Genomic DNA, 27,278 nt, shown 5'->3' on the forward strand with positions numbered 1-27,278 from the left:
ATATGAACAACTTGCTAAGCACAAATGAGACAGATATTTAAGTCATACACAGGTTATGAAAGAGCACCCTTTGATGAAGTACTGGCAAGAGGCTCAGTTTGTCAGCAGGCTAAGGTACAGACAGTTGAATGGACAGGAACAGCTACCATAGGTCTCCAAGAAGAAACAATGGGCAAAGCACTTCCCAGAGATGAATTACTAGGTGTTTTTTGTTTGTTTGTTTGTTTGTTTTTGCGGTACACGGGCCTCTCACTGCTGTGGCCTCTCCCGTTGTGGAGCACAGGCTCCAGACGCGCAGGCTCAGCGGCCATGGCTCACGGGCCCAGCCGCTCCGCGGTATGTGGGATCTTCCCGGACCGGGGCACGAACCCGTGTGCCCTGCATCGGCAGGCGGACTCTCAACCACTGCGCCACCAGGGAAGCCCGAATTGCTAGGTTTCCTACCAGTTACTTTCTTGTTCTTTTTCATATGTGTATATTTCATCTCCTCCTACAATAGATTATAAATTCCTGATGACTAATTCTTCATTTACCATTTTAAATTCCACCTCATGTCCAGAAGAGTCCTGAATTCATATTCTTATTGAGTGAATGAATAAATGAATTAATGCATGTTAGTGTTAGTCTGAATGATAAGGTAATGAGAATGATAAGGATCCTTTTCAAAATCAACTTGACTTTATCCCATTTTCTTGAAAAAGTCTATTTTTTAAATCTTATTTCAATGTCTTTTTCTTACTCATGAGTGTATTTTCCTGCACTATTTCCTTTTCCCTTGAAAGAGATAAGTAGAGAGGGCCTATATCCAAAGCATGATATTTGCTGTGACTATACCTTCTGTGGAGGACAGAATGTAGCAATATAACCAGGGAGTTGTATTCATCATTTTATCTGTGCATACCCGTTTTATTCCTCACAGATGTCAGGTACTAATCCCTATGTGAAAGCCACCTGATAGGAATGTCATAATCTCCACTATCTTCACTTTTCTCACTCATGGTAGCCAAGTTTTACCTTATGCCCCCGAAATCAACAAGGTCCTGCCTGTGCACTTGATTGAGCTCCTAGTGTTAATATCTTCTGTGTTTATGTTATGCCTTTAAATCATCCAAGTAATTTTATCTTTAAGTATATTCTCATTCCTTTAAAAACACATCTTCCTTCCAGGCCTCCATGGGAAGAAAAAATATCCTCAATTTTCAGTGGGAATCTAACCAATGAGATGCAAGGGATTTGAGCGTTGACAAGAGATAATTAGCAAGATATTTTCCCTCTGCCTTTTCAAAAATTCAGTGCTGTGATGAATAACAGGAACAGGAAAAAGCAATGAGTAATTTTGACTCCTTTCTTTTCCTCATGCTCCCCACCACATATAATCCAGTCTTACTGATGCCACACTGGCGAAGTCTCTTCTTTCTGTTCCTAACATTCTGTTCTCAAAATACCCACTCTTGTTTAAACCTCTTACCTCCTGCTTGAAGTATCTTACAAGGTGTTTCTCTAGTTAAAGTCTTTTTTTTTTCCTCTAATCTACTCTACAAGGGTTGGCTGAACTAATTTTTCAAAAATTTTGCAAAAGCAAAGCTCTTGCCATACTGCTCAGCTATTTGGTTTGATGGCCCCCTAAGATCTACCAAATACCTTAGCTTAGCCTTATGGACCACAATGATATGATCACACTAAGTTTTCTAGCTTACAGATACCCTATACCTCAGTCAAACTGGACTTCTCATTGTTCTCTATCCCATACTTCCCTGTTTCCTTCCATCGGTCCCATACCCATGCTTGTGCTAGTCCTCTCACTACCAGGATGCACCTCTCTCTGCATCTCCTATTCCACTGATAAAATTCTATTCAACTTTCAAAGAATATCAAAAAGTCTGCTTCCTAAATTAAGGTCCTTCTTAAGGGATGTATCTTTAATTCTTACAAGCTCTGTAGATACAATTTTTTATTTTATTAAGGCATTTAACATATTCTGCATAGGGAATTACATATCTCCTCTGCTTATCTCCTCTGCAATAATCAATTCAACTTAATTAACATTTATTAATCCCACCTTTGAGCCACACACTGAGTTAGACACAGGGACACAAAAAGGAATAAGAGAGTTTAATAATTATGTCTAGATTCTAAGGTTCTTGATGGCAGGAACTCTGTACATTTGCATTTGTTTCCAATGCAGCATCTAATATTCTGTTTTGAATACACTCAGCACCCAGTATATATTATATTTGTGGAGTTGAATTAATTTCCAACAGAAGCTAAGCCCTCTCCTTGGAAGAAAATATGTGCTACCAAAAAAAGGATTTACCATAACCGCAAAACAGATACACACATCTTTAAACAGTTTTCAGAGGGCAACTTGGAGGTCAGATTGACCACTGATTATACCATCCAATGTGAAGACCTTAATGGCTCAGATCACTCCTCACTAAGATACTAACTTCCAAGTAGGCCAGGCTGCTTCAAATGATAGATTCCCAGATGGCCAGAGCTTCCAAAATTGCCATTTGGTCCAGAAAAGATGGTTATTGCTTCACATCACAAAAATCTGTTTCTTGTACCCTCTTGGGAATTTAAATAGGACTCTTTTAAGTTGACATCAAGATTTAAATATGTATGCATTCAATATACCTGGGAGATACACAATTCCTGTTTGAACTAACCACATGTATACAGCCATAAAAATGTACGTTTTCAAGGTTACATAGCATTGCTGGAAGCCTAACTGAAATGACACCTTTCCACACTATGAACCTTGCATTTACTCTCTACATTCTTACATTTCCTCCCATCCTGGGAAACAGAATGGAAAAACACAGTAAGGCTTTTTTAAAAGATGACACCAGGAATAAAAGGAAATGAAATGGTTGATAGTGTCATGTAAAAACCAATATTAAAACAAAAAACTTCTTGACAATGATATTTGTCACAGAAAAATTCAAGCAGTAAAAATGAAGTAAATGGAAAGAGGTCACTGCCGAATGACCAAACCAAGCCCCAGTGCCTGGCACCCGCCAGGATAAGAGCCCCTTGGGTTGGCCTGACTCCTCCCACAGGCTCTCTCTAAGTAAGAGTGACACACTTCTCCTCGAGCAGAAAACTCAGCAGGGCATGCAACAATCACTCTGCTCATTACTGAAAGTCAATTTAGCAGCACAACGATCTAAATTAAGGGTCAATCTCAGAGAAGGAAAGAAAGAAGTACACTCTCTTTGTGTAGGAGAAACAGAAACCCCACAATCTAGAATATGAAATCTGTATTTCTGGAGAGAACTGTTAGCATAAAATGGTTGCAATATTCCAACAGGATGACAAAAAGATGGGACAGCCTTTTCCATGTCATTCAGTCTCAGGGTAAGATGTAAGAGTTCTCAGAATAAGATGTAAACAGATTTGGGGGGCTCTAAGACAGCTGAACTTAGAGAAATTTTATCAGTTAAGTATATAATCAAGAATATTCTAGACGAAGTGAAACTGTGCTGGTGTTCTAGAGTGGGAAGAGATGTGATCTGAAATCAAACAGACTGTGTTTGAACCCCAGCTCTGCCTTTTTCTTCCTTGCATTCCTTCCTTCTTTCCTTTACCTTTTGTTTTTGTTGCTGTTCATTTATTTATTCAACAAATATCTACTAGGAACTTAGTACGTGTCATACACTGTGCTAGAAACTGGGTATACAGGTTTGAACAAAATAGTCTTGGTCTCTACCCTGACAGGGTTTTTAGTTTAGTGAAGAAAATAGACATTACATAAACATACAAATACAGGATAACTACTAATCATTTTAAGTGCTATGAAGGTAAAAAAATAAATCAGAATTTATAGAAAACAACCAGGGATTTGAGGGATTTGTTAAAAGGATTAAAAATAACAAGGTAAAAGTGCCTTGCCCAATGCCTAGAACATACAGGTGTTCAACACAAGCAACAGCTGTTTTTAACTTCTCTCTGCTAAATATAGACACTTGATTCCCTCACCTTCGTCTCTTGACAGAGAAACTGGGAAGTATTAAAGCACCAGTAGGTGCTGTTGGGGGAGAGCGGCAGTCTATTCGCTCCAGACACTGCAAACTGATGCATAGTTTGTTGTTCTATCAGTGTTCTATATAATCATAACCCTGACCAATCCACAACTTTCTTTCAGGCATATCTGGGTTTCATCTCCTGCTTAGTATCCTTGAGATAATTTATAAATTTTCCCCTTTTGGTTGCATAGGATATTTAACCCCTTTAACGCTAAGTCAAACTATTCTCAAGAAACAACCCACATCAAGAACTGAGACAAATTCACTCAATGTGGAAGACTTGCCAGAAGAACACAACTAAGGACCTCCCTTAAGGTTGTGAGTATACGGTTTCATAGAATATCTCACTGCAGGAAGTGTTTCTGAAAACTTAAAAGTTCTCCTTTTAGACCATGATTATTCCTCTATCTTGTTCTTAGTGAGCAAACACTCAACAAGCCTTGAAATTTGACAAATCCTAATTCACGTTTAGTAAACTCCTGGGTTAATAAAGATTATAATTTCTTTCCAATTATCTTATCTTCATCACCTCACAAGAGTAAAACTAATTCCAAATTTCCTCAGTTTCTTTGATTGCATAAAATGGATGAGAGTGCTCTTATTCATATAAGAAACCCAAAGAGGACTCTTTAGTCCTTAATCAAAAAGGTGACCCTGCATACAACTTAAGGAACACATGTTAGGTATTACTTTACAGCTTGGCAAGCAGCATATACACTAATTGAAAACAAACTATCTCTAAATGAAAGAAAGGACAGAAAGGATGGAGGGAAAGGAAGAAAGGGAAGTAGAGGGAGAAAGGAAAGGAAGGAATATACATCACACTAAAAAATCACTTTATAAAAATGTGATTTCAAAGAGTTTTCCAACCTCCAAAACTAAAAACATCATATACCATAACTGAAACCTAATTCATGTGATTCCTTGTTCTAGAAGATATAACGATGCTACTTGGTCATGGTTACAATGAGACCTTTCTAAAGGTATCCCATATAAAATATAGAGTGTGATACATAGATGATTATTTTCATATATTTCTATATTAATCTTTACCCAGATAAAGCAAAATTATTCTCACTGGTTTTTTACCTGGGAGGTACCCATTTCCTAAAATTCCTACAGTTGTCCTTAGAATGCATTGAATTGAAATCAATAAAATTGAAACAGATTAGGGAAAAAAAAACAAAACAACTATAGAACTCTTTTTAAATTACTATTGTCAGACCCAAACAAGTATTTCCACATCTTAAAAAAAGTCCTCAAATCCATTTTGTGATTTTACAAAAATCTCCTATTTCAGTCATTTCCTATTTCACTAATTTCTCTCCTTTTTGTCTCCTCTTCTCAATTACTGCAGTGAAATTGGAGGGACAGGTATTTCTTCCATTTGTTCAACCATATCTTCTCCTCAGAAAGCTCCAGACGCTCAAAGATCTCTGACACTCAGCTCTCTTGTTTACACCCACATTTTTCATGCTTTACTTTCTCAGCCGTCCGCCAGATATTGCCTTGCAGCTATCTATTCTGTGACTGCAAGTCCAGGGGAAAATTCTCTGTAACTAGTCACAAAATCAACAGTGGATTCCACATACTGCCACTACCAGGGACAAAGCCCCAAATGTTTCCATCCCTTAAAGCTGTCAACCATTCAGTGAGTGTGCACTTGATGCTGTATCAGATATCAAATTATGTGCAACCAATCTCACCTTAAAACTACCCATTCTAATTGATGATGCCATATATATGTAATAATTGGAAGAAAAATAATATTCACAAGAGGAATAACACCTGTATTTCTTTTGTACTATGTTCAATGAAACTCAGAACACTAGTGGTAATAACTAAAAACCAAGTCATAGGCTTGTTACCAGCCGCCACAGCTTGAAGAAAAAAAATAATCTATATTCTGCCTAATGTAGGCAGTTATAGGGATGCAGACCTGGATTCCATTGATGCTATTGCTTAATTATCTACTATACATGGGTCAAAAAGGTAAAAATAATCATTAACTGTCAAACATACTTTTTTGTTGTATTTGTATTTTCCAAAGGTATAAAAGAGCCCAAAGGTGAAATAAAAATAGAAAATCTGCTTTTATTAATGAATTCATTCACTTAAGTTTATATGAAACTATGTGAGCTGAAAAGAAAGAGACAGAGGTAACTCCAGTAGCTTGTATCCAAAGAAAACTCCACCCACATAAACTGTCTAGTAACAAATCAATTTTTAAACCCTTATGTTAGGGACCATCATTTTTTCTCTTGCAAGCACTTGCTAAGCAAATAATAATAAAAACAGGAATTACATCATGTGGACAAACTTTTTGACTGATTAAACATTAAAAATAAGTCTTTTTTTTAGACGCAGACCTCCTAAAGAACGGACTTGAGGTTATGGGGAGGGGGAGGGGTGAGCTGTGACAGGGCGAGATAGAGTCATGGGCATATACACACTAACAAACGTAGTAAGGTAGATAGCTAGTGGGAAGCAGCCGCATGGCACAGGGATATTGGCTCGGTGCTTTGTGACAGCCTGGAGGGGTGGGATGGGGAGGGTGGGAGGGAGGGAGACGCAAGAGGGAAGACATGTGGGAACATGTGTTTATGTATGACTGATTCACTTTGTTATAAGGCAGAAACTAACACACCATTGTAAAGCAATTACACCCCAATAAAGATGTTAAATAAATAAATAAATAAATAAAAGACAAAAAAAAATAAGTCTTTTTTGCCAGTCATCGATGGAAGATAATGCTTAGGAAATTAATCTTTTTACACAATAATTGCCTTGCATCTTTGAAAAACCCCAGTAAGAAATATGAAGAGAGACAGAGAGACAGAGAGAGTAGGGCAAAAGGGAAGGAGAGACGAAGAGAGGGAGAAAGAAGAGAATGCAGAAAATGTTTTTATCTTCACTGGAAATACTTAACTCACATTTTAATGTTAGGAGATGGCAAAAATTTGGTGAAATGATAAGCATTTATACCCATACCCCAAGATAACATAAAATATGTACTTCAGATAAAACTATGTGCTGAAAGTGATGTGTAGAGACAAGCATACAACAAAATGCACTAGATTTTGTTGCTTATTCAAACAATATTTATAGTTACTAAAAATATTTCTATCTAAATGCTTGAGTAAATCAATGAGTTTATTTTTTCCTGAATTACAAATAGACTATATTTCACATTTTATAGATTATTATATTATAAAATAATAGCTAGCTGTGCATAATTAGTACATTTATGGACACTCCCTCATTTCCCCGTATTTGAGACCACCACTCAGTTCAAATTATGGCTTTATTTCCCCTTCTCTATATGCATTTAATTCCTTTAAATATTAATAAAATTTATGTAAGAATACTGGGACATGATTAAGCCTATCTTCTTGGTTAAAAACAAGTTCAGAGAGCAGCTTTTGGGGGGAATATTCAAATTTATTAGCTGTTCTTAGCAAACAGCCCTCAAGCCCCACGTTGTTTCCAATCTCAAGTTAGGAAGAATTTTTCTCCAACAGGCACTGAATCACTTTAATGTTGACTCCTGTGCTGCTCTACTCCACCTTCAAATGTAACCAGTAAATTCAGCTTTACTACAGTACTATAAAAATATGAAAGAACCATAATGGCATCTAAAAAAGAGCTGTTGGCACTATATTCGTTTAGAAAAAACCTTAAACTGAATACTAATGCAAAATTTAAGGGTAGTTTGCCTAGTTGCCAAAAGAGTTACAATAAGTATTTTGCCATAATGTATAAGTTATCTTGAAGGCATCTGAGACTATTACTGTGTAAGATACAGAAAAAGTCCCCAAAGTGTCATTGTTCTCATGAGGTTTTTCGATATAAATAAATCATCAACATACTATCTTCACTGAAACACTGTCCTCTGATTAGAGGATTGCCTTAATGTGTGCAGAAACATTATAAAGAGACCATTCTGCTTCCTTAGTAAGTCAACTTCCTTGACTGGCATCCAATATGGATCCACCTCACACCAAATTCCACTTTACAGTGAATATCGTGACTGTAAGGTTCCGGTTAAACATTCGAACAGAATCAATACAGTTTTACTTCCCTTTTCCCTTATTACCACGACCAAGTTTTTAGAGTTGAAAAGGAAACCAAGATCAAATTTAGATACGTTGTTTGAAATTAGCAAAGATGAAACACTTCAGTGCCAGACAAAAGCCCTGATTTTAAGAGTAGGTTTTTGCCTTCCCTGAAATGCCTAGCTCAGGCAGTGTATTTTTATGCCTGCAGATATTGGCATGTTTCACATTTAAGATTATGACACACCAACTTATTTCGAAATTTTTTAAATCCTCCACTGCGCATGTTTCAAGTGCTTCATGACTATCACTGATAATTGAGCAATTAACTTGAAATTACCAAATGTGCTGTGATGGCACAATATGTAGTAAGCAACATGAAAAAATAAAGAGCAGAGGAACTTAGTACAGTGAAAAAAATTAATAAAGGGTAAAATAGGCCATAATAATAATAGTACTGAGTAAGTTTTAATGGTCCCAGGTCTTAGTAGTTTAATGGTGCCAGTAAAACGGTTTAATGAAATAAGTCCAGAGTATTACAAATTTTTAGAGCAGTTTATTCTGGTGCTACAAAAAGGAAGCTTCTTTCTAACTGGTCTTGTGTAATACACAGGGATTAGTTCAAAAAGTAAGTGTGGGAGTTTCATTAGACAAAAAAGGACAAAACAATTAGGTTAAAAATCCTGACAGGCAGATTCTTAAGAAACACAAACTTGCAAAAAAATAGATGTAAAGTCTTCCTTTAAGACAGGCAAAGCAAAAACTCTAGGGCTAAAGATGACTCAAGAAGTCATCAAGCTATTGTGAACATATATGCAAATCAAAAATTAAGATACATGGCTTGACATCAAGAGGGAAGGACAAAATTCAGCTATACTAAAAACATCAGAATGCCTCTCCACTGCTCATCTCATCAAGGTCTCTAATACTGGGCTTTTCTGGCTAAAACCATAGTATGACTGTGAAGAGTAGCTCTTTAGTACTTAAATATAGCCAGTGCAGCAAATTCCATAAACCTAAATCCTACCTTATTTCGGTGGCAGGCCATCTTAAAGGTTTGCAAGAAAAACCAACAATTTAGAAAGTCAGAGAGTAAAAAGAGATTCAAAGTACAGCAAGTAAAAAGACACTATTAAAAAACATTTTTTTTTCTCAAAATTCCATCAATATTGCTCCAAAACACCACTAGGAGATTAAAAATAGGCCAGGCTGTCCTTTCAGGTATAAATTAGAAACAGAAAGTGGAGAGAGCAAAAAGAACAAGTATCTAAGGGCACTAGTATTAAAATTTAAAAGCTTAAAATGTAACGGATATACACATTCAGATTAGCAAACTGCTTTCAATTAAAGTAGATTTCTGGCCACAGTTCACAAATGTATAGTAGCTGTGTGTATTAATGTAGATACTTCAAATGTCAGTATATCTCTAATTAACATGAGCACACAACTGTAAAACTGAGAAGACACAATTTTAAATTCCTTACATTCCCAGCATTAATGCTTTCATGGGGCAGCTCCCGTTGTCATGGAAAATGGCATTCAAGCCCTATTTGTGGATTTTCACAGCTCATCTTTTTTATTTACCTGCTCTATGTCAAGATTAGCCTGGAATAATATTTTTTAAAGATAATGCACTTAGACCTACTTGTCCTTAAAATCACAGATGTTCTCACTGAGGGAGCTTTGGTCTGGGCTACGCTCAGTTTGAAACAAATTTCTCTCCATTTTAAAATACCACAAAGAGATGATTTCATGATTCTTTTTGTTTGTTTCCTAAAAATCTATGCAATTCAAAAAATTTCAGCTGAAGCATGACATGTGGAGTTTGGAAATAGGGGGATAGGAGAATGTCAGGGAGGAGCAAATGATCGAGGAACATGAGGAAATAAAGTGGTATAAGGTTCTCCAAAATCTCCTGCCTGACTTACTCTGCCTAAACTTTTCAAAAATATTTGTACAGCAACCAAGTAGAGACTGAGATAGTGATCAAACAACAAAAGAAAGAGAGCTAAAATATTCTCTGAGAGAAGACAGATTGGTGTTATGGAAAGAGCATGGAATTTATACTATGAATCCCTTGGTTTGAGTCCTGCCACTCTGCAAAAATAAGGATAATTCCTACTCATCTCACAGAGTTTTATGAAATTTAGCCAGTTTAATGTCTGCAAAAGCAAGTGTTACGCTGAATTAAGATATTGTTGTCATTATTAACTCAAGCATGGAGCTAAGCAATAATCATTTTGGTACCAGACAATAAAATACTTCCGGACTTTTTCAGAGAAAAAACTGCTATTAGAGACCATGAACAGAGACAGAATTTTATAAAAGGGAATTCATTATCAAATTTCTAAAAAGGCTTGGGAACCTGAAAAAGCAGGCTATCTAATTCTCTGTTTTGTTGTTGTTATTTTCATTGTTTTTAACCAATCATTTACTGCCCTGGTAAAACTGAAAGGACAGAATTAATTAATTACGTTTTAATTAGAGATAAAAAATTATATGTGGGATATTAACATGCAAAACAAGGTCTTCTTATACAATGCCTACTTTGGGAAAAGAAAAAAGGTAGTTTTATTTTTTAAAAAGAAAAAAAAAAGCTAGAATAAGATGCTTTCAGCTTCTGAAAAGATAACCATTTTCCTTCACAGTGTTTTCCTACTCTGACCTAGGTAGTAGATGTAAGTAGGTAAGATTCCAATCGGTTCTCACACACCTTTGGTGTGGCCTATTCATTATGGATGTGCAAAACAATATCCCACCTCCTTATCTCACAGACCGGCTTCTGCATACCTTACTAAGAAACCTTCCCGTGGCCATGAGGTATAACTTTCTGCCTTAGATCATGTAGCAAATAAGCAGTTCCAAAACATGGAAATTAAAGTTCCTAAAAGAAGCCATTGTCACTGATCTCATTTGCCTGTTTTTAGGCTAGACTAGATGAATATTTCTACTGTTCTAGCTGCCTCATCATTCAGTGTAAGTGGCAGACAGTTTCTGCAATAATTAAAAGAAGTGAGAATGCAAGCATTCTGGATGCCATGTTAATTTTATTTGACTTATCTTAGTCATAGTATCCTGCTACATTTCTTTAATAAGAAGGTTCCATAGTCAGGAGATGGCTGGAACAAAACTTGAGACCACAGACCAAAGGAACAAGAAACTCCACACCCTAAACTATCATACGGAAATTCTCAAGTCTGGAAAACAATTACTTTAGGCCTGTGTGATTACTATGACTTCTACCTAAGTGATTAGACAAAATCTGACTAGAGCTTTTTGGGTTTTTTTAAGTTGAACTCCAGAAATAACCATATGAAAACTACATCCACAGTGCCCCTTCTATTTTTTAGCCTCTCTCTTTGTCTGGTCACAAGAAAAAAAATTCAGCTAATTGGATCACCTCTGTTCAAAGTTCGTCTATGTATATCTGGTTGGGGTATTGCTGGATTGCTGGGGGGCAGGGGGCAGTAGAGAAGAGAAAAATTCAGGAAACAGAGCCTTTGGGTGATGAGAAATGTAGACTATATTTTGATTAAGGCCATCTTGGTTGAAATGCTGGTAATTGTCGTGTATTTGTAGTTTAAAAACATTAATCATCCTAAAAACTTACTATAGGGAATGACTGAATGATACGCAAGAAGAGAGAAAGGAGGTAAAAGAAAGGATAAAGCAACAAAGACAAGATTTGGACGGTTCAAAATTATTTCCCTTCACACAGATTTCTAATAGGATAAGCTCAGCTCCTTGGAACCATCCTTTTTCTCGAGAGCCCTTCAAAGATACTTTACATTTCTTTCTCCATCTTCTTTGCCTCCTAATCCTCACTGTGATACCTTGCACAAATTAAAAGCTTATATTTAATCCAAATGAACCATGGAGTTTAATATTTTGTGTTTTACATAAGAATTCAGTCTTCAAATAATACAATGTGAATGGATAGTCTCATAAAAATAACATCTTATTCATTCTTAAAACATTAAAAAATATACAAACTGTGTTAAGCTATATTAAATATTCACATCTATTTTTTTAAGATGGTTCAAAATACCTGCCCCAATCAATGCTACTACTAAAAGAAAGGTAAAGCTGGTTTTAAATAAATTTTCACTGCTCTCTGTTTAAATACTGAGTCACTTAAACTCTAATTTATAATGTTACTTTTTTTTCAAATACTTTCCTAGAAGTTTATTCCCTAAAATTCCTTTATAGTAGTACACTAACAGAGAAAATGTTTCCTCTGTCTTTGTGGTTATCGAATGTAAAGATCACCTTAGATATCAATGGTTTGGTACAATGTACACACATAAATATATCTTAAACTCAAGTTACTTAAATATGGTCTTATATACACACAAACATTTTTAATACCTGCCACATACTCTAAACTACTTTTATATTAATAAATACATAACAATTTAAAGTATTTTCATTGATCATTAAAGTTCATTCAATATTTTTTCTTGAAATTGACCTTCTTTCCTGAGAAAAATTATCTTTGTTCTCCAAAATACCATTTAAAATATAATAGCATTTTGAGGATGGTGAAGAAGACAGGAATACCCCGATTTTGATATACATTATACATTCACTAAATGAGTCTTTGGTTCCTTAATACATAATCTCCTCAAGTACTGACAGCTCTTTGAATTCTGTATCATCTCACATCTTTTCAATGAGCACAGGCACATAGAACTTTTCAAGTCCAGACAACCAGAAGACTATAAGAAGTTATCAAGGTAAATTATTCATGTGCAGATAGACTAGCCCCTTTAAGGTAATAATCCATTCCTACAATTGAGCCCCATCTTCAAAAAGTAAGATATTTATTGTTTCAGCCTCTTGTAATTGGCCCTGCCATTGTGTTTTTTCACTGGAAATCATAACAGAGGCTTTTTTCACCCTCTGATAATTTTCTATACTCCTTTTAAGAAAACACTTACAAAAAACTAATAACACTTTAAAAACACTGTAACTGTTCTCATCACACAATGAGAAGAGTAGTAAGAGTAATAAATAAGCCAATACTTACAAATACGCACAAAAAAATCAGCTCCAGCACCCAGAAATCACTGGTAAATTGCCTTTGAATTCATGAAAGTGACCTGAAAGTTTAGACAAAAAAGGAAATGAAAAAGGATTAGTAAATTGCATTTACTTGCTTTATTAAAGAATACATTCTGGCTACAAATTATACTATTTTTTAACTCGGTCAGTTGTCTACTCAAACAACTTTTTCCAAGATGATAATACCAAAAGAAACAATTCGTTCATTGTTCTTCATCGAAGAATACAACATCTCCATCCATTATGGCTTTTAAAATACTGTCAGTAATAAAGTGGTGTTTAAAAATATGAATAAGTAAAAACAAAAGCAAGAAAAAATTTTAAGGGAATAAAGGCTTACAAGTTACATTTGAAAAACTGTTTATGTCTGCAAGTTAAAACGAATTAGATTCACGGAAAATACCTTGGATATGTCCAACAGGAATACCTTGAAGGTAGACTAAATATGAAAAGATGCAGTTTTAGTTCTGCCCAAGATGTGGAATCCATTTAGATGCTTAGGCTATATACAATGCATTCTGTATGAGCCACAATTCAATTCAAAATTCTTTTCCTTGCACACACTTTAGTTCTGGCTGAAGAGGTAACAGATGCAACTCAAACATACAGAGCTAGCCTTGTAAAAAGTTTTAACTAGCACAATGACTCACTTTATGCCTCTAAATATCTATGGTTTCCTCTCTCCAGAACCCCATGCATTAGAAAGTAGTTTGGTAGTTTATTTTTATTGTTTGGTCTAAATACAGCACATTTTTGGTTCCATGAAAACAAAGAAACTTTGTTGCAAAGGCCATACTCTTTCCAAAAAGTTAGGATGGCTATGAGTAGTGTTCAAGTGAAAATAATAATGGAGCTTGGGTTCCTAATTTAGGTCAGAAACTTTCCTAGACTCTGGGGACTGGTTTGATTCAATCCACATATTTTAAATACAGCCAGTAAACATCTAGGTTAGTTAACTAACCTAGTTAGTTAGCTAACTAGATTTAAAGAAAATTCATTTCAAAAAACATACATCTTGTTCAACATCATCTATAGGAACTACTACTCCCAATATTGCATTTATAGAACAAATGGCCATAATAGATTAGGTATTGGCCTCTGAAATTAAGTTGAGATATGAAATAAATATACAACTCAGCCCTTCCCCAGCTCCTATAACATGCTTTTGCCTAAGTGACCCATATAATTATTCTATTTTCTAGTCAGGATTGATAGATAATAAAGTCCTGGACATTTGGACAGCTTTAAGTATCCATACGTTTCCTCACCAGACCTCTTTCTCTCTGTAGGAAATGGTGCCACAGGCTTCCCCAATCCAACTTCACCAGTTTCTAGCAACTCTGCAATGGCTACTTCTATTGTATGCGAGAAGTACAAGAGAGTCCGCCCTGAGGAAGGTAGCTCTGTCATTTATTTTTGGTGTTATACCCTTTACCTCCTCATGGCTTTCTGATGTTTCGGGATTCAGTAGAGCAATTTTACCTGGGACACCACACAACCCAATGTGGACACACTCTGTGTACTAGTCAAAGCCAGAAAAGAATTCTGGTTCTGATATAAGCTATTCTCACATTTTATCTGACACTGAATTAAAAATTATAACTGAAGTTATCCATAAAGTAAATCTCTAGCAAAATGCTGTATATCCAAAAGCCTAAAGTCTGGAAGAATCTAAGTGTTCTTAAGTGCTCACATACTTTTAAAAGGATCTCACCTTGTCTTTCTAGCAACTATTCTTTTAAAAGCATGAATTGGAATTATGCAATAAATATTATACATCCCATTTCTTCACTTCCATTTAAACAATGGAGGACAAAATAAAAGGCATCCAGATAATATTGTGACTGATGTATGTCTCATCTTTTTCAGTTAAGATCTCTAACTCTGGAGATATTTTAAATTTAGAATAAGTCAGATTCCAGAGATTTAGGGCAAATAGTATTTTAACATTCGTCAATATGAAGTCAATAAATCTCATTTGTCATATAAGTCCAGTCTTGCTGCATATTTTATTTGTTGTGGTTTTTTTTGCGGTACGTGGGCCTCTCACTGTTGTGGCCTCTCCCGTTGCAGAGCACAGGCTCCGGACACGCAGGCTCAGCAGCCATGGCTCACAGGCCCAGCCGCTCCGTGGCATGTGGGATCTTCCTGGACCGGGGCACGAACCTGTGTCCACCTGCAGCGGCAGGCAGACTCTCAACCACTGCGCCACCAGGGAAGCCCCTTGCTGCATACTTTAAAAGTAACTCTGAATCTCATTATCAACTGATTTATACTATTGGTGAATTTTGCAGCAAACAAATTTAAAAGTATAAGCTTCTAACATCACAGTTCACTATTATAAAAAAACAAAAAAAATCACACTAAGTGAAGTCAGACAGAGAAAGACAAATATCATATGATATCATTCATATGTGGAATCCAATTTTAAAAAATAAAGATACAAATGAACTTATTTACAAAACAGAAACGGACTTACAAATATTGAGAACAAACTTGGGGCTACCAAAGGGGAAAGGTCGGGGGAGGGATAAATCAGGAGCTTGGGATGAACACACACACACTACTATGTATAAGACAGATAATCAACAAGGACCTACTGTATAGCACAGGGAACTCTACTTAATATTCTGTGATAACCAATATGAGAAAAGAATCTAAAAAAGAATGAATATATGTATATCTATAACTGAATCACTTTGCTGTACACCTGAAACTAACACAACATTGTAAATTAACTATACTCCAATAAAATTAAAATTAAAAAAAAAGACTTTAATGCATACTTCCTCCTGTAGAGAATTTAGGAATAAACAAGCAATATTTTATGATGGGCAAAGAATTAAGAATCAACTCACAAGAATTAACACACAACTTGAAGTAATCTACTTCTTCAAGAACCAGAAAAGTTTAAGCTGAAGAAAACATTTCCAAAATAAAATTGGCAACTTTGGTCCTGAGGGCAGCACAAAAGTAAGAAGATAGAGAAGGAAATACCATCTGATCTGGAAAATCACAATATGTTTAGTAAAATGAATCTTCAGAATATCCAATCACCATGGATTGTTCCACTCCTCTACTAGTTCATTCATTCATTCAGCAAATATTGATCATGGGTTAAAGATTTCACTGGACAATATAGTCACAAATTTTTTAAATAAAGAAAATCATTACGCTGTACACCTAAAACTAATACAATGCTATATGTCAATTACATCTCAATTTACAAATAAATAAATATTTTTAAATCATGGCCTTTGTCCTAAAAGACTTTTCAAACAATCAGTAATCCAACCGTGGGGACCTCCCTGGTGGTTCAGTAGCAGAGGATCCACCTTACAATGCAGGGGATGCAGGTTCAATCCCTGGTGAGGGAACTAAGATCCCGCATGCCGTAACTAAGATCCGTTGCGGCCAAAAAATTAATTAATTAATTAATCTTTTAAAAAAATAATAATAATCCAAACTGGACAACAAACTATTACGTCTGACCATGGTGCTGACATCCTCCATATTATTTGGTTATCAAATCTTTTGCATATTCTTAATTTACTAAATAAAAAGTGCATTGTAGCTAGTGGGAAGCAGCCGCATAGCACAGGGAGATCAGCTCGGTGCTTTGTGACCACCTAGAGGGGTGGGATAGGGAGGGTGGTAGGTAGGGAGATGCAAGAGGGAAGAGATATGGGGATATATGTATATGTATAGCTGATTCACTTTGCTATAAAGCAGAAACTAACACACCATTGTAAAGCAATTATACTCCAATAAAGATGTTAAAAAAAAAGTGCATTGCTACAAATTCTTCAATATAAAAATGCACAAAGAATATAAAGAGTAAATTTACAAATGAAGAAATACAAATGTCCAATAACAAAAATATGAGTCTCCCTAATAATCAAGTAAATGTAAATAAAGTATTTTCACCTAAAATATTGGCAAAATATCTTGTAAACTGGACAAAAACTAGCATTTATGAGGATGTGGAAAAATAAACACTTTCAGGTACCATTCACGGGATTATAAATTGGGTACAACTTTTCTGAATGGTAATTTGACAGAAAGTGTTAATATATATATATATATTTATTTTATTTTATTTTATTTTATTTTATTTTTTTGCGGTTCGCGGGTCTCTCACTGTTGTGGCCTCTGCCGTTGCAGAGCACAGGCTCCGGATGCGCAGGCTCAGCGGCCATGGCTCACGGGCCCAGCCGCTCCGCGGCATGTGGGATCTTCCCGGACCGGGGCACGAACCCGTGTCCCCTGCATTGGCAGGCGGACTCTCAACCACTGCGCCACCAGGGAAGCCCCAGAGAGTGTTAATATTTTTAACATCAATATCCTTTGCGTTTGAAAGGCTATTTCCAAAATTATCCTAAGGAACTAATCACAAAAATGTTAAAAGACATATACATGTAATATGCATGTTCGTTACAGCATTTTTCTAATAGCCCCAAATTGGAAATAACCTACTAACTGCGTAAATAATTATGGTACATATATATAACAGTACTCTGTAATCATTAAAAATTATGATATAAATCTATATTTAATGACATTAAAAGATGGCCACAAAATATTGTTGAATAAAAAAAAATAACATGTATAATAAGAGCTAATTTATAGAAAATCAAATGTGTATATACGCACATGCACACAAAGTAAAGTACAATTTAACAAAAATGTTAACATCGAGTGAGATATGGGCTTATTTTTACTTTTTTATTCTTATGAGTTGGTGTTATTTAGATTTTTTTATCCTTAACATGTCTAATTTGTCCCAAAACAAAAAAGCTATTTCTAAAATTCACTATATCACTTATATATTCAAAAGTAGTCACCAAATCCAGACTAACGTGCTATTAATCTAGCAGCAAAAGCCAAATATTAATATTAGTTACAAAAAGAAAAACCTCTGAATTACAAGGCAACTTCAAACAAGTATCTTGACATCAAATGAAGAAGCCATAAAGATTTTCACAAAATATGTCCCCCTCTACCAAAATAGGTAACAGAGCAAAGGTAAACAGAAAATAAAAACACTTCCGCCTCCCTGTATAATTAGACTTTAAAAGCTTTCAAGCTAAATTTTTAAATCCTGCTTAAAGCTGTCTCTAAACCACACCCATTTCTCCTTTTAATCCCGATCCCTTCTTTTTTTTTTCTAAGCAAGAAGGTTCAAGTGGGTGGTTGGATTAAATGACCTTACAACTCTGAGAGTCAATAACCTAAGGCATTTTTTAAAGTACCAAAATGCTTCCAAAAACACCTGTAACAAAGTTTTGTCCACCTTTATATTAAATTGTAGCATCACATGTTTAAAACTCAATTCAAGGATTGATTCTTTGGTTTAATAATGTTATGTTATACATAATGAGCCACTGAGTTAAAACAACTACATTTAAAGCATTTATTTTCTCAAGTAACTTTTGGAAAGACATCAATGCCTGGTGTTTCATACATCAAAATAAAAATTATAGAGACATTAAAAAATATCCTGTATGCAAATACAAATGAGTTTTCCTGCAGATGTTATTTTTGCATTAAAACTGCTATTCTCTCCCAAGTTGCATCAATTAAAAAAAAAATGCAAAACCCTCCATAATATTATCTTTTGTTCTTTATAGCATTGCTAGGCTGAAGCCATGTTTCTTGAACTCCATCATTCTTAGCTTTCCTTTTCCTCTTAATAATTATACTAAATTATGTAGAATTTGAACTATGAAATGTGAAAATGAAATGTGAAATTCATCTTGCAAAGGAACTGATACTAAGCTAATGCACAATTTTTAAAAAATGCAATTACTAATAATTAAGAATATCACAATAGTGAAGGGGAAAATGAGGTTTCACTTATTGATATTTACATCTTCTAAGGCAAAAGTAAGAGTATTTCTGATGTATCAAGGAAGACAACTTAGATGCTACCTAGTATACCACTACGCTTTCCTGGAACAAAAGCCTATTTCCTCAAAGAAATAGGAATTTCCCCTATTTTAAAAAATCTCCAAAGATAGTTACTACTGAAGCATACTGCTAGTTGCCTATTTATATATTCTATGCTGCTCAACCTACACCTTCAATATGATTCCAGTATTAAGGGCCACAGTTTAGAAGGGATGTTGACAAGCATTCATAAGAGAATGGCTAAGAAATTTTAGAGGAAACACGTTACATTAAAATGGTTGCATGCTCTAAAGGTGGTTAGTTGGACTGAACTTTGGAGATCATCTAATCCAGTGATCCTCAAACTCTTTGGTCTCAGGACTCCTTTACATTTCTAAAAATTATTCAGAGTCCCAAAGAGCTATGGTTATATTTATCAATAGTTATTATATCTGCAACTAAAGCTAAGAAAAAATTTAAATAGTTATTAATTCATTTAAAATAAAATAAATGATTAATAATCATTTAGTGATGAACCTATTACATGGTAACATAAATAACATAATTTTAAAATACAAGCATATTTTACAAAACAAAAAAAATTAGAAGACTGGCATTGTTTTGCATTTTTAAGTATCTCAAATGCCTGGTTCAATAAAAGACTGTTGGATTCTCATAGGTGCTACTGCATTCAATCTGTTGTGATATGTTGGTTTGACAGAAGTATGTGAAAAATATCCATCTTCACACAGATATGAAGTTGGAAAGAGGCAGATTTTTTAACAGCCTTTCAAGATAATTGTAGCTATTCTTCTTTAGTACTATATCAAAATTTGACAAGTAATAGTTTACCAAAGGTTAAGTGCAATATGGAATCTGAAACCTGAATATCAATTAACTTTTTATATTCTGTTACTTTAAAAACCACTGGTCTTGGGCTTCCCTGGTGGCGCAGTGGTTGAGAGTCCGCCTGCCGATGCAGGGGACACGGGTTTGTCCCGGTCTGGGAAGATCCCACATGCCGCGGAGAGGCTGGGCCCATGAGCCATGGCCGCTGAGCCTGCGCGTCCGGAGCCTGTGCTCCGCAACGGGAGAGGCCACAATGGTGAGAGGCCCGCGTACTGCAAACAAACAAACAAACAAACAAACAAACAAAAACCACTGGTCTTTAAATGCATCTTTTACCCATGCATGTTTTTGCAACATCATACATTGGTTCATTTGGAGAATACTGGTTCACTTGAGTTGTGCAGATCTTCAAAACGTTGATGTATTTCATTATTCAATATTTTTAAAAATCACATTTGTTAATATCACCAATTGTTAATATCACCAATCTTAGAAGAGTTTTTAAATATTGGAAAGTGGTAGTGGATACAAGTTTTCCAAACAACTAATTTTCTCTTGAAAGCTCAAATTTTATTATTGACAACAAATAGTGTCAGTTGATTTTCCTAAAATGGGAGGCTCACTTTGCTCATTTTTGAGAATACATCTGCCAAGTATCCACAGTTTGAATAACCACTGTGCGTCTGTTAGTCATTCTTTCAAGTAAAAATGACGTTCTATGAAAAAAACAGTTAGTTCAGCTTGAAACTCAATCATGCAAGTGATTTTTTCTCAAAGTAACTACAGTACTTGAGTAGGCAGCATAAGTGCTTTATTCATACTTCCATTTCATCACAGACTATTAAAAATATACTTAAGGGTCAAGAATTAATAAAATCAATAATTTGTACTGCTTCATCTGCAACATTCTTAAGCAAAACTAGATTTTTTTTCTGTGAATGGTGATTATTCTAAAAAATGCAAGGACTACTAACAAAATTTGGTGCCACTGCCTTGATCTGTGCTAAGGCACCAGCAGTCCTGCCCAAAATTGCTTTGCATTCTCAGTGTAAATGGCAACACATTGAAAAAGGTAAATAGCATCTTAGTATTATGATGAAAATAGTTTTGATTTTTTAGACCCCTTGAAAGGGTGTCAGGGGTCCCCATACAGACCCCATTTTGATAACTGCTTATCTACTCTGATAATCCATTTTGCAGCTAAGGAAACTATCTAGTTTAATATTTTCAAGCCCACAAAGGAAAGGTAATATCTAGCACAGTGAGTGTAATGTGATTGAAAGTTACTCTTTCTTCTTTCCAAAATAAAAAATAACACTAGTGGGTGGGAATTACAAGGTAGTGAATTTTAGCTCAGTCCAGACAAATCTTTAAAAGCAATACAATAAGTTGCCTCGCAAAAAACAGATCTGTTCCTGAGTTTGTAAAAGTTAAGACTGGATGACTCTTTGCCGGGGATGCTGTAGAAAGAATTCTTACCCTAAGTTTAAAGTTGCATCAAAACTTAACTGATTATATAATCACTTAGAAAGCTTTTATAAAATTTGTATTTCTAGGCCCCACCCCAAAACCTACTAAACTGGAATCTCCTTGAGTGGGCTGAGAGTTTCCAGTTTTTTGAAAGCTCCTGAGGTGACTATTAAAGCCCACCTAGCTGCAGATGGTGTTCAAGAACTGTTGTACCAGTTCACCTCTAAACTCACTACCACTTCAACATTCTACAATTTTATATTTTATCCACACCCACTGGAATTATACCCTTAAACTTTAATGTAACATTTCCTAAGCCTACTTTAACACATTATAGATGGTCAGGATCAAGGTATTTCTGGGTCAGAAGAGGAGGAATTAATGTTGCATTTCCTAGGCCTGCGAGTTCACCTCTGCCAGCATATGTAGCGGAATAGTAAATCAGAGATAGAATTGACTAAGCTTGATACATATTCACAACTGAGAAAACCCATAAAAAAAAAAAAAGAATGGTCAGTATAAAAATAGTACCTACATGAAAAATGAATGAGATTATTGAGAAGACAATGTGCCTTCCACTTTACAAAGGCAGCTTATTGCTATGAACCAAGACCAAAATATAGATCTCAAACTTCCAAAACCTATTTATAGAATTACTACCATGTGAGTTAATCCCCAAAACTCTTGTATCTTGAGGTCTTGATTACAGAAAAATTTTATATACTTCATAAACACAACATAAGGCAACTTGTCCACTTTACCAGAATCAAACAAAAATTTAGCAATAAGACAAAAAAAAATTTGCAATATATTTTGTAACTTTTCACTTAATAAACTTGTTCTCTTTTATTTCTTCTTTCTTCCCCTGCTTTCTTAGCAAAACATACTTCTTGGAAATAATACCTATTAATGTATTTTTTAATATCCCTTTTTTTCTTGCAGCCTGACTGATTTCAGACATATACGATATCAGCTTAATAACAAAAGTCAGAGAAGGTCTTGTGTAAGAAGGACTGGAGAAAAAAGTGATCATCAAAACATAATACTCAGACCCCTTATTTCAGAAGTACCAGGTTCCTTATTAAAACAAAAAAAATTTAAAAGAGGCCCCACCCATTCCTATTGATTCTGTAATTCCAAAAGCATGGCCTAGGAATTTATTTTAAAGCATAGCCCCCAGGTGATTCCTGTGCACACTAAAATTCAATAACTGCTGGGCTAAAGGGCAACTGTGTTAAATGAGGATAAGCTCACAAAAAATTCTGCGCAAAAAGAATTTTTTTAATAATTCTATAAAATGTTTTATCTTACTAAAAAGATTCTCAATGCTTTTGGATTTCTTATTTTTTTAATAAAATATTTTTTTAATGTAAGGATAAATTAGAGACTAGAATTTAACTTAAAAATTAAGGCTTAGTTATTGTAGAGTGGTTTTTTTTTGAGAATGATACATGCAATTCTCCAGCAATACAATTAACATTTTTGAGAGCCCACAGGATACATAACATGAATTGGAATCTCTGGGGATTCAGAACAACAAAGCACAATCCCAAATCTCCAGCAACTGACAATTTGGATTCACTGTGAGATAAATATTATATTTAGAATAGTCTCAACATTTGCAGTTGCATTATCGTATCTGGAATAAGGAAAGGATTCCATCCCTGCTGAGTTTTTTCTCCCTGAACTCTGCTCACAAAATAAAGTGGCAGAACATTTTTAAAGCAATCATTTAACAAAAGTTTGTAAATAAGTACTGATTTTTTAAGACCATAAATTTTTAAAATAAATCTACCATTTTCTATACGGTAAACTGATAGGCAAAAGAGATGGGGTTGTTCTTTGTACTTGTTCTAGGTAATTAAATCAAGATAAATTTAAAGACATCTAAAGAGGATCTGTTTTGATACTCATTTTAAGATACTCTTCTTGTTACCACTCTCTGTACCACTCCCTCTTAACCACAAATAATGACTTCAGTAATGGAGCTCTGTAATTTAAAGTATCAGGCAAATAACACCAAGTTACTTAGATGAAGTGACACGGCCTGTTGTGCAAATATGTACTTAGGATGAGATTATAAAAATAACAGCTGCCTTATCAACAGCTCATCATTCACTGAATGTTTGCTCTGTGTTAAGCACTGGAAAAACAAAAATGAATGACATAGAGTTGGTGACTTCAAGGAGTTCACAACCTAGTAAAAGAGACAAATAATTACAGCTTTGTGTGAAATACATGAGATGAAGAAAAAATTATAAAACTATGTAATCCAATTTTCTGAAATAAAGAATATATATAGAAATTGGGGATGCTGCCACTTAACTCCTAAGGTTTTTGTGAGGATTAGAGATAAAAAAATGCTTCCTAGATGGGATATGTCTTCTATAAATGTACTTCCCTTTTTGCTTTTTCCCTGAGATTTCGTTGAAATGTGCCCAAGTCACAACTTACACAGATGACCTGGTGGCTGATATAACCACTCACTTTTTAAAGAAGAATGTCTTAAGGGTAAATGACCTTGGCCATGCTACTCCATCATCACACTCAATATATGGACACACTGCATGTCCTCAGGGAGCTCAGTCATACACTATGGATTAGTCCTTCCCAGACGTAATTAAGTCTTCTGCTCACTCTCAAAAACACAGAAACAAATGAAGAAAATCATGTAGAGAGATCCTGCTTATCCTTTTACTGTATGTCTTTCATAACAATTTAAAGATTTCACTGTGAAGTCCAGACAGGATCTGGCCTGGCATCTCTCAGAGTGCCTCACTTACTAAGTGAAAAATAGGAATACCAGGATGAGATGTACCCAAGTTTACAGGCACATAACTCACTTAGGACCAGATGACAAGTTGGTGACAGAGATTTCACTTTAAGTCAGAGTTTCCAATTACTGAGCTCACGTCTATTCTATGAGGAACATAAATGTCTCCTGTTATTTCATCTGTAAAATGGGATAGTTAGCATTCACTTCTCTCATACCATGTCAGTTTCACTACTTTGCCTTCACACTTAACTCATTTGAAAAAAGATACTTCATAAAATGGAAAGGGGTTAAATACCTGGGGTGAAATATATTTCTCTGGTGCTAGTACCTTCCCATTTCCCCCAACTCCAATCAACCACCAATTCCTGTATACTTTTTGTCCTGGAATTTTCCTAATTTTCCTTTATTTTTTTTCTGATTCACAATGAGATTGATGGGACTCTGTGTGTGCGTGTCTGTGTCTGTGTCTACACGTGTGTAGATACACTTAGGAAAAATACTCTGCTACACAAGACATAATTCTCATTTCCCTACATTACTGCTCTCATGCTACCACTGGGACAAAAACCATTGCCTTTTTAATGTGAGAAGATGGAAGAAATGCACAGCGCTCTCCAATACTCAAATCCCAGCCCTAAATTTCATCCCTATCAATGCTGTTTCTGCAGAATTCACAGTAAAAAAAGACTAGGCATTATTAAGCAATAAGTTGATATTTATTTTCTTATTAAATCGTCATAATTACTTTGTGATGGGATTACTATCCTCATTTTAAAAAAAAGAAAAAACTGAAACTCACTGGGATTAAATATTTACAAAGGTAGTAAGTGGCATGGTTGGCACTCAAATTCACAATCTCTGGTTCCAAAGCTAGTGTACTTTCCATGTTTCATTTAAGTAGCATTCCTTAATATTTCAGATCCTTTCAAAATTTATTGGTTCTGATGCTAAAAGAGCTTCGTTTAAGAGATCCTAAATCCCACCATTTCTATACATTGATCCTACTCCTGCCCTTCAACCACCATATTTCTCTGGGACAGGCACTATGCCAAGTCCACACATCAGCCTATAATTCAAAGCCTGTTTCTTGCATTCTCTACTCCAGGGTAGCTTCCCAGAACAATTTTACTGGACAGAGGAGTCTTTCTTCTAAAAAAAAAAAAAAAAGAAAATATTTAGCATATCTATCACACACAATAAGGAAACTTCCAAAACTTAAAGAGAAATATTCTAAGGTCAGTGATATTATTTTGTACATTAAATAATTTAAATTTGAGATGGTTTTGAAAATTAAATATATATGCTTAATTCCTTTCCAATAATAAAATAATCTAAATAAATTTTAGGTTCAAAATGTGTAATGTAAAGTACAAGAGTTCAAACAGTATATTATTGGCACAGGAATAATAGGCAGATCAATAAACAACAGAAAATCTAGAAATAGATGACAATTTGTAGAAAAATTTAGTCTATAAGTGACACGTCAAATCAGTGGAGAAATGATAAACTATTCAACAAATGATGCTGGGAATGAGTAGACATTTGGAAAAAAATAATATTGAATCTCTACCTCCACTTTACACTAAAGTAAATTCCAGATGGATTTTTTTAATGTAAAAACTAAAAAGAAAAATGACATTAAAACAAGGAAAAGATTAGCAAAATTGACTACACTGAAAATTTTAAACTTCTGTATTTAAAAAAAAAAAAAGATCATTAACAAAGTTAGAAGGCAGACCACAAACCAGAAAGAAAAAAAAAAGTATATTTTTGGTATGGTATGACTAATGGGAACATCAAATCAATAAGAAAAAAACAGAAAAATAGGCCACAAAAATGAATAGAACATTTACAAATAAGAAAAGGGAAAAAGAAAATAAGCTAAAAAATGATTCAATATCACAATTTTTAAAATGTTAAGTAATACATTGATTCATATCTCAATACAAGATAACAAAGATTTAAAATATTAGTAATATGTAATGTTCATGAGCATGAGGAATTGGGCACTCTCATTCACTGGTGAGAATGTAATGCAGCACAACCTTTCTGGGGGGCAGTTTGACAATTCTGCATTCCCTATTATCACTTATAGAAAAAAATCAAACAATATGGAAAAGCATAAGAAAAAAGTAAAAGATATTCTTTCCAATACATCCAAATTTTTTTTTTGTTTGTTTGTGGTATGCGGGCCTCTCACTGTTGTGGCCTCTCCCGTTGCAGAGCACAGGCTCCGGACGCGCAGGCTCAGAGGCCATGGCTCACGGGCCCAGCCGCTCTGCGGCATGTGGGATCTTCCCGGACCGGGGCATGAACCCGTGTCTCCTGAATCGGCAGGCGGACTCTCAACCACTGCGCCACCAGGGAAGCCCTACATCCAAATTTTAAATGTACATGTCCTTTGATACAAGAATTCTAGTTCTATTTTATCCTAAGGAAATTATTGGACAAATGGGTAAAGAGCATATGTACAAAAATGTTCACTGAAGTGTTGTTTATGATAGGAAGGAGCTGGAGACAACCAATGATTAATCAATATTCAAATAACTAGGGTACAACCAAAAAATAGAGTACAATGCAGTCATTACAAAAATCCATATTTATAAAGAAGAAAGATACCCACAGCATAGTTACTGAGGGAAAAAAAAAAAAGGCTGAAGAAGCACATGTATTTTCTTCCAACTGTATAAAAACATATAAACTATTATATGGGTATGTACGCATATGAACACAAAAAAAGGATATACGGCAAAATGTTATTTATGAGTGTTCATATCTATATCTATACTTATATATGTGCATAAGTTAAAAAAGAAAGGATATGCAGCAAAAGATTATTAATCAATTCTGAGATTATCATTGAAATTTTCTTTTTTTCTCTATTCATTTCCTTATTTTCTGAATTTTTTATATGTCTTGACATTCTTTTTTTGTATAATCAGAAAAGAAAGGATTTTTATTTTTAAATAAATTTAAAATGAGGTAAAGATTTAATTAATATTCAAACACAAATTTTTTTATACCAAACTATAACCTTAAAAAACGATGCTGAAAAAGATAATCCTAACTAATACCAGTAAGAATAACAATGCTAAACCTAAAATGGTAGGTTTAAATCTACTGTAGAGGGAAAATGACTAGATCTAC

General features: G+C 34.8%; 1 protein-coding gene across 1 annotated transcript in view; it reads right to left on the reverse strand.

Annotated features, from left to right (window-relative positions):
• SOX6 (SRY-box transcription factor 6) overlaps positions 1–13,213 on the reverse strand; it is a 518,084-nt gene extending 504,871 nt beyond the window's left edge. The window contains exon 1 of the mRNA XM_082845245.1: positions 13,113–13,213. The gene's annotated coding sequence lies outside the window, so the exon portion shown is untranslated. The remainder of the gene's footprint in view (positions 1–13,112) is intronic.
• Positions 13,214–27,278: the final 14,065 nt, after the last annotated feature.

This window comes from Leucopleurus acutus, assembly GCF_964270905.1.
Source record: "Leucopleurus acutus genome assembly, chromosome: 8".
NCBI lineage: Eukaryota > Metazoa > Chordata > Mammalia > Artiodactyla > Delphinidae > Leucopleurus > Leucopleurus acutus.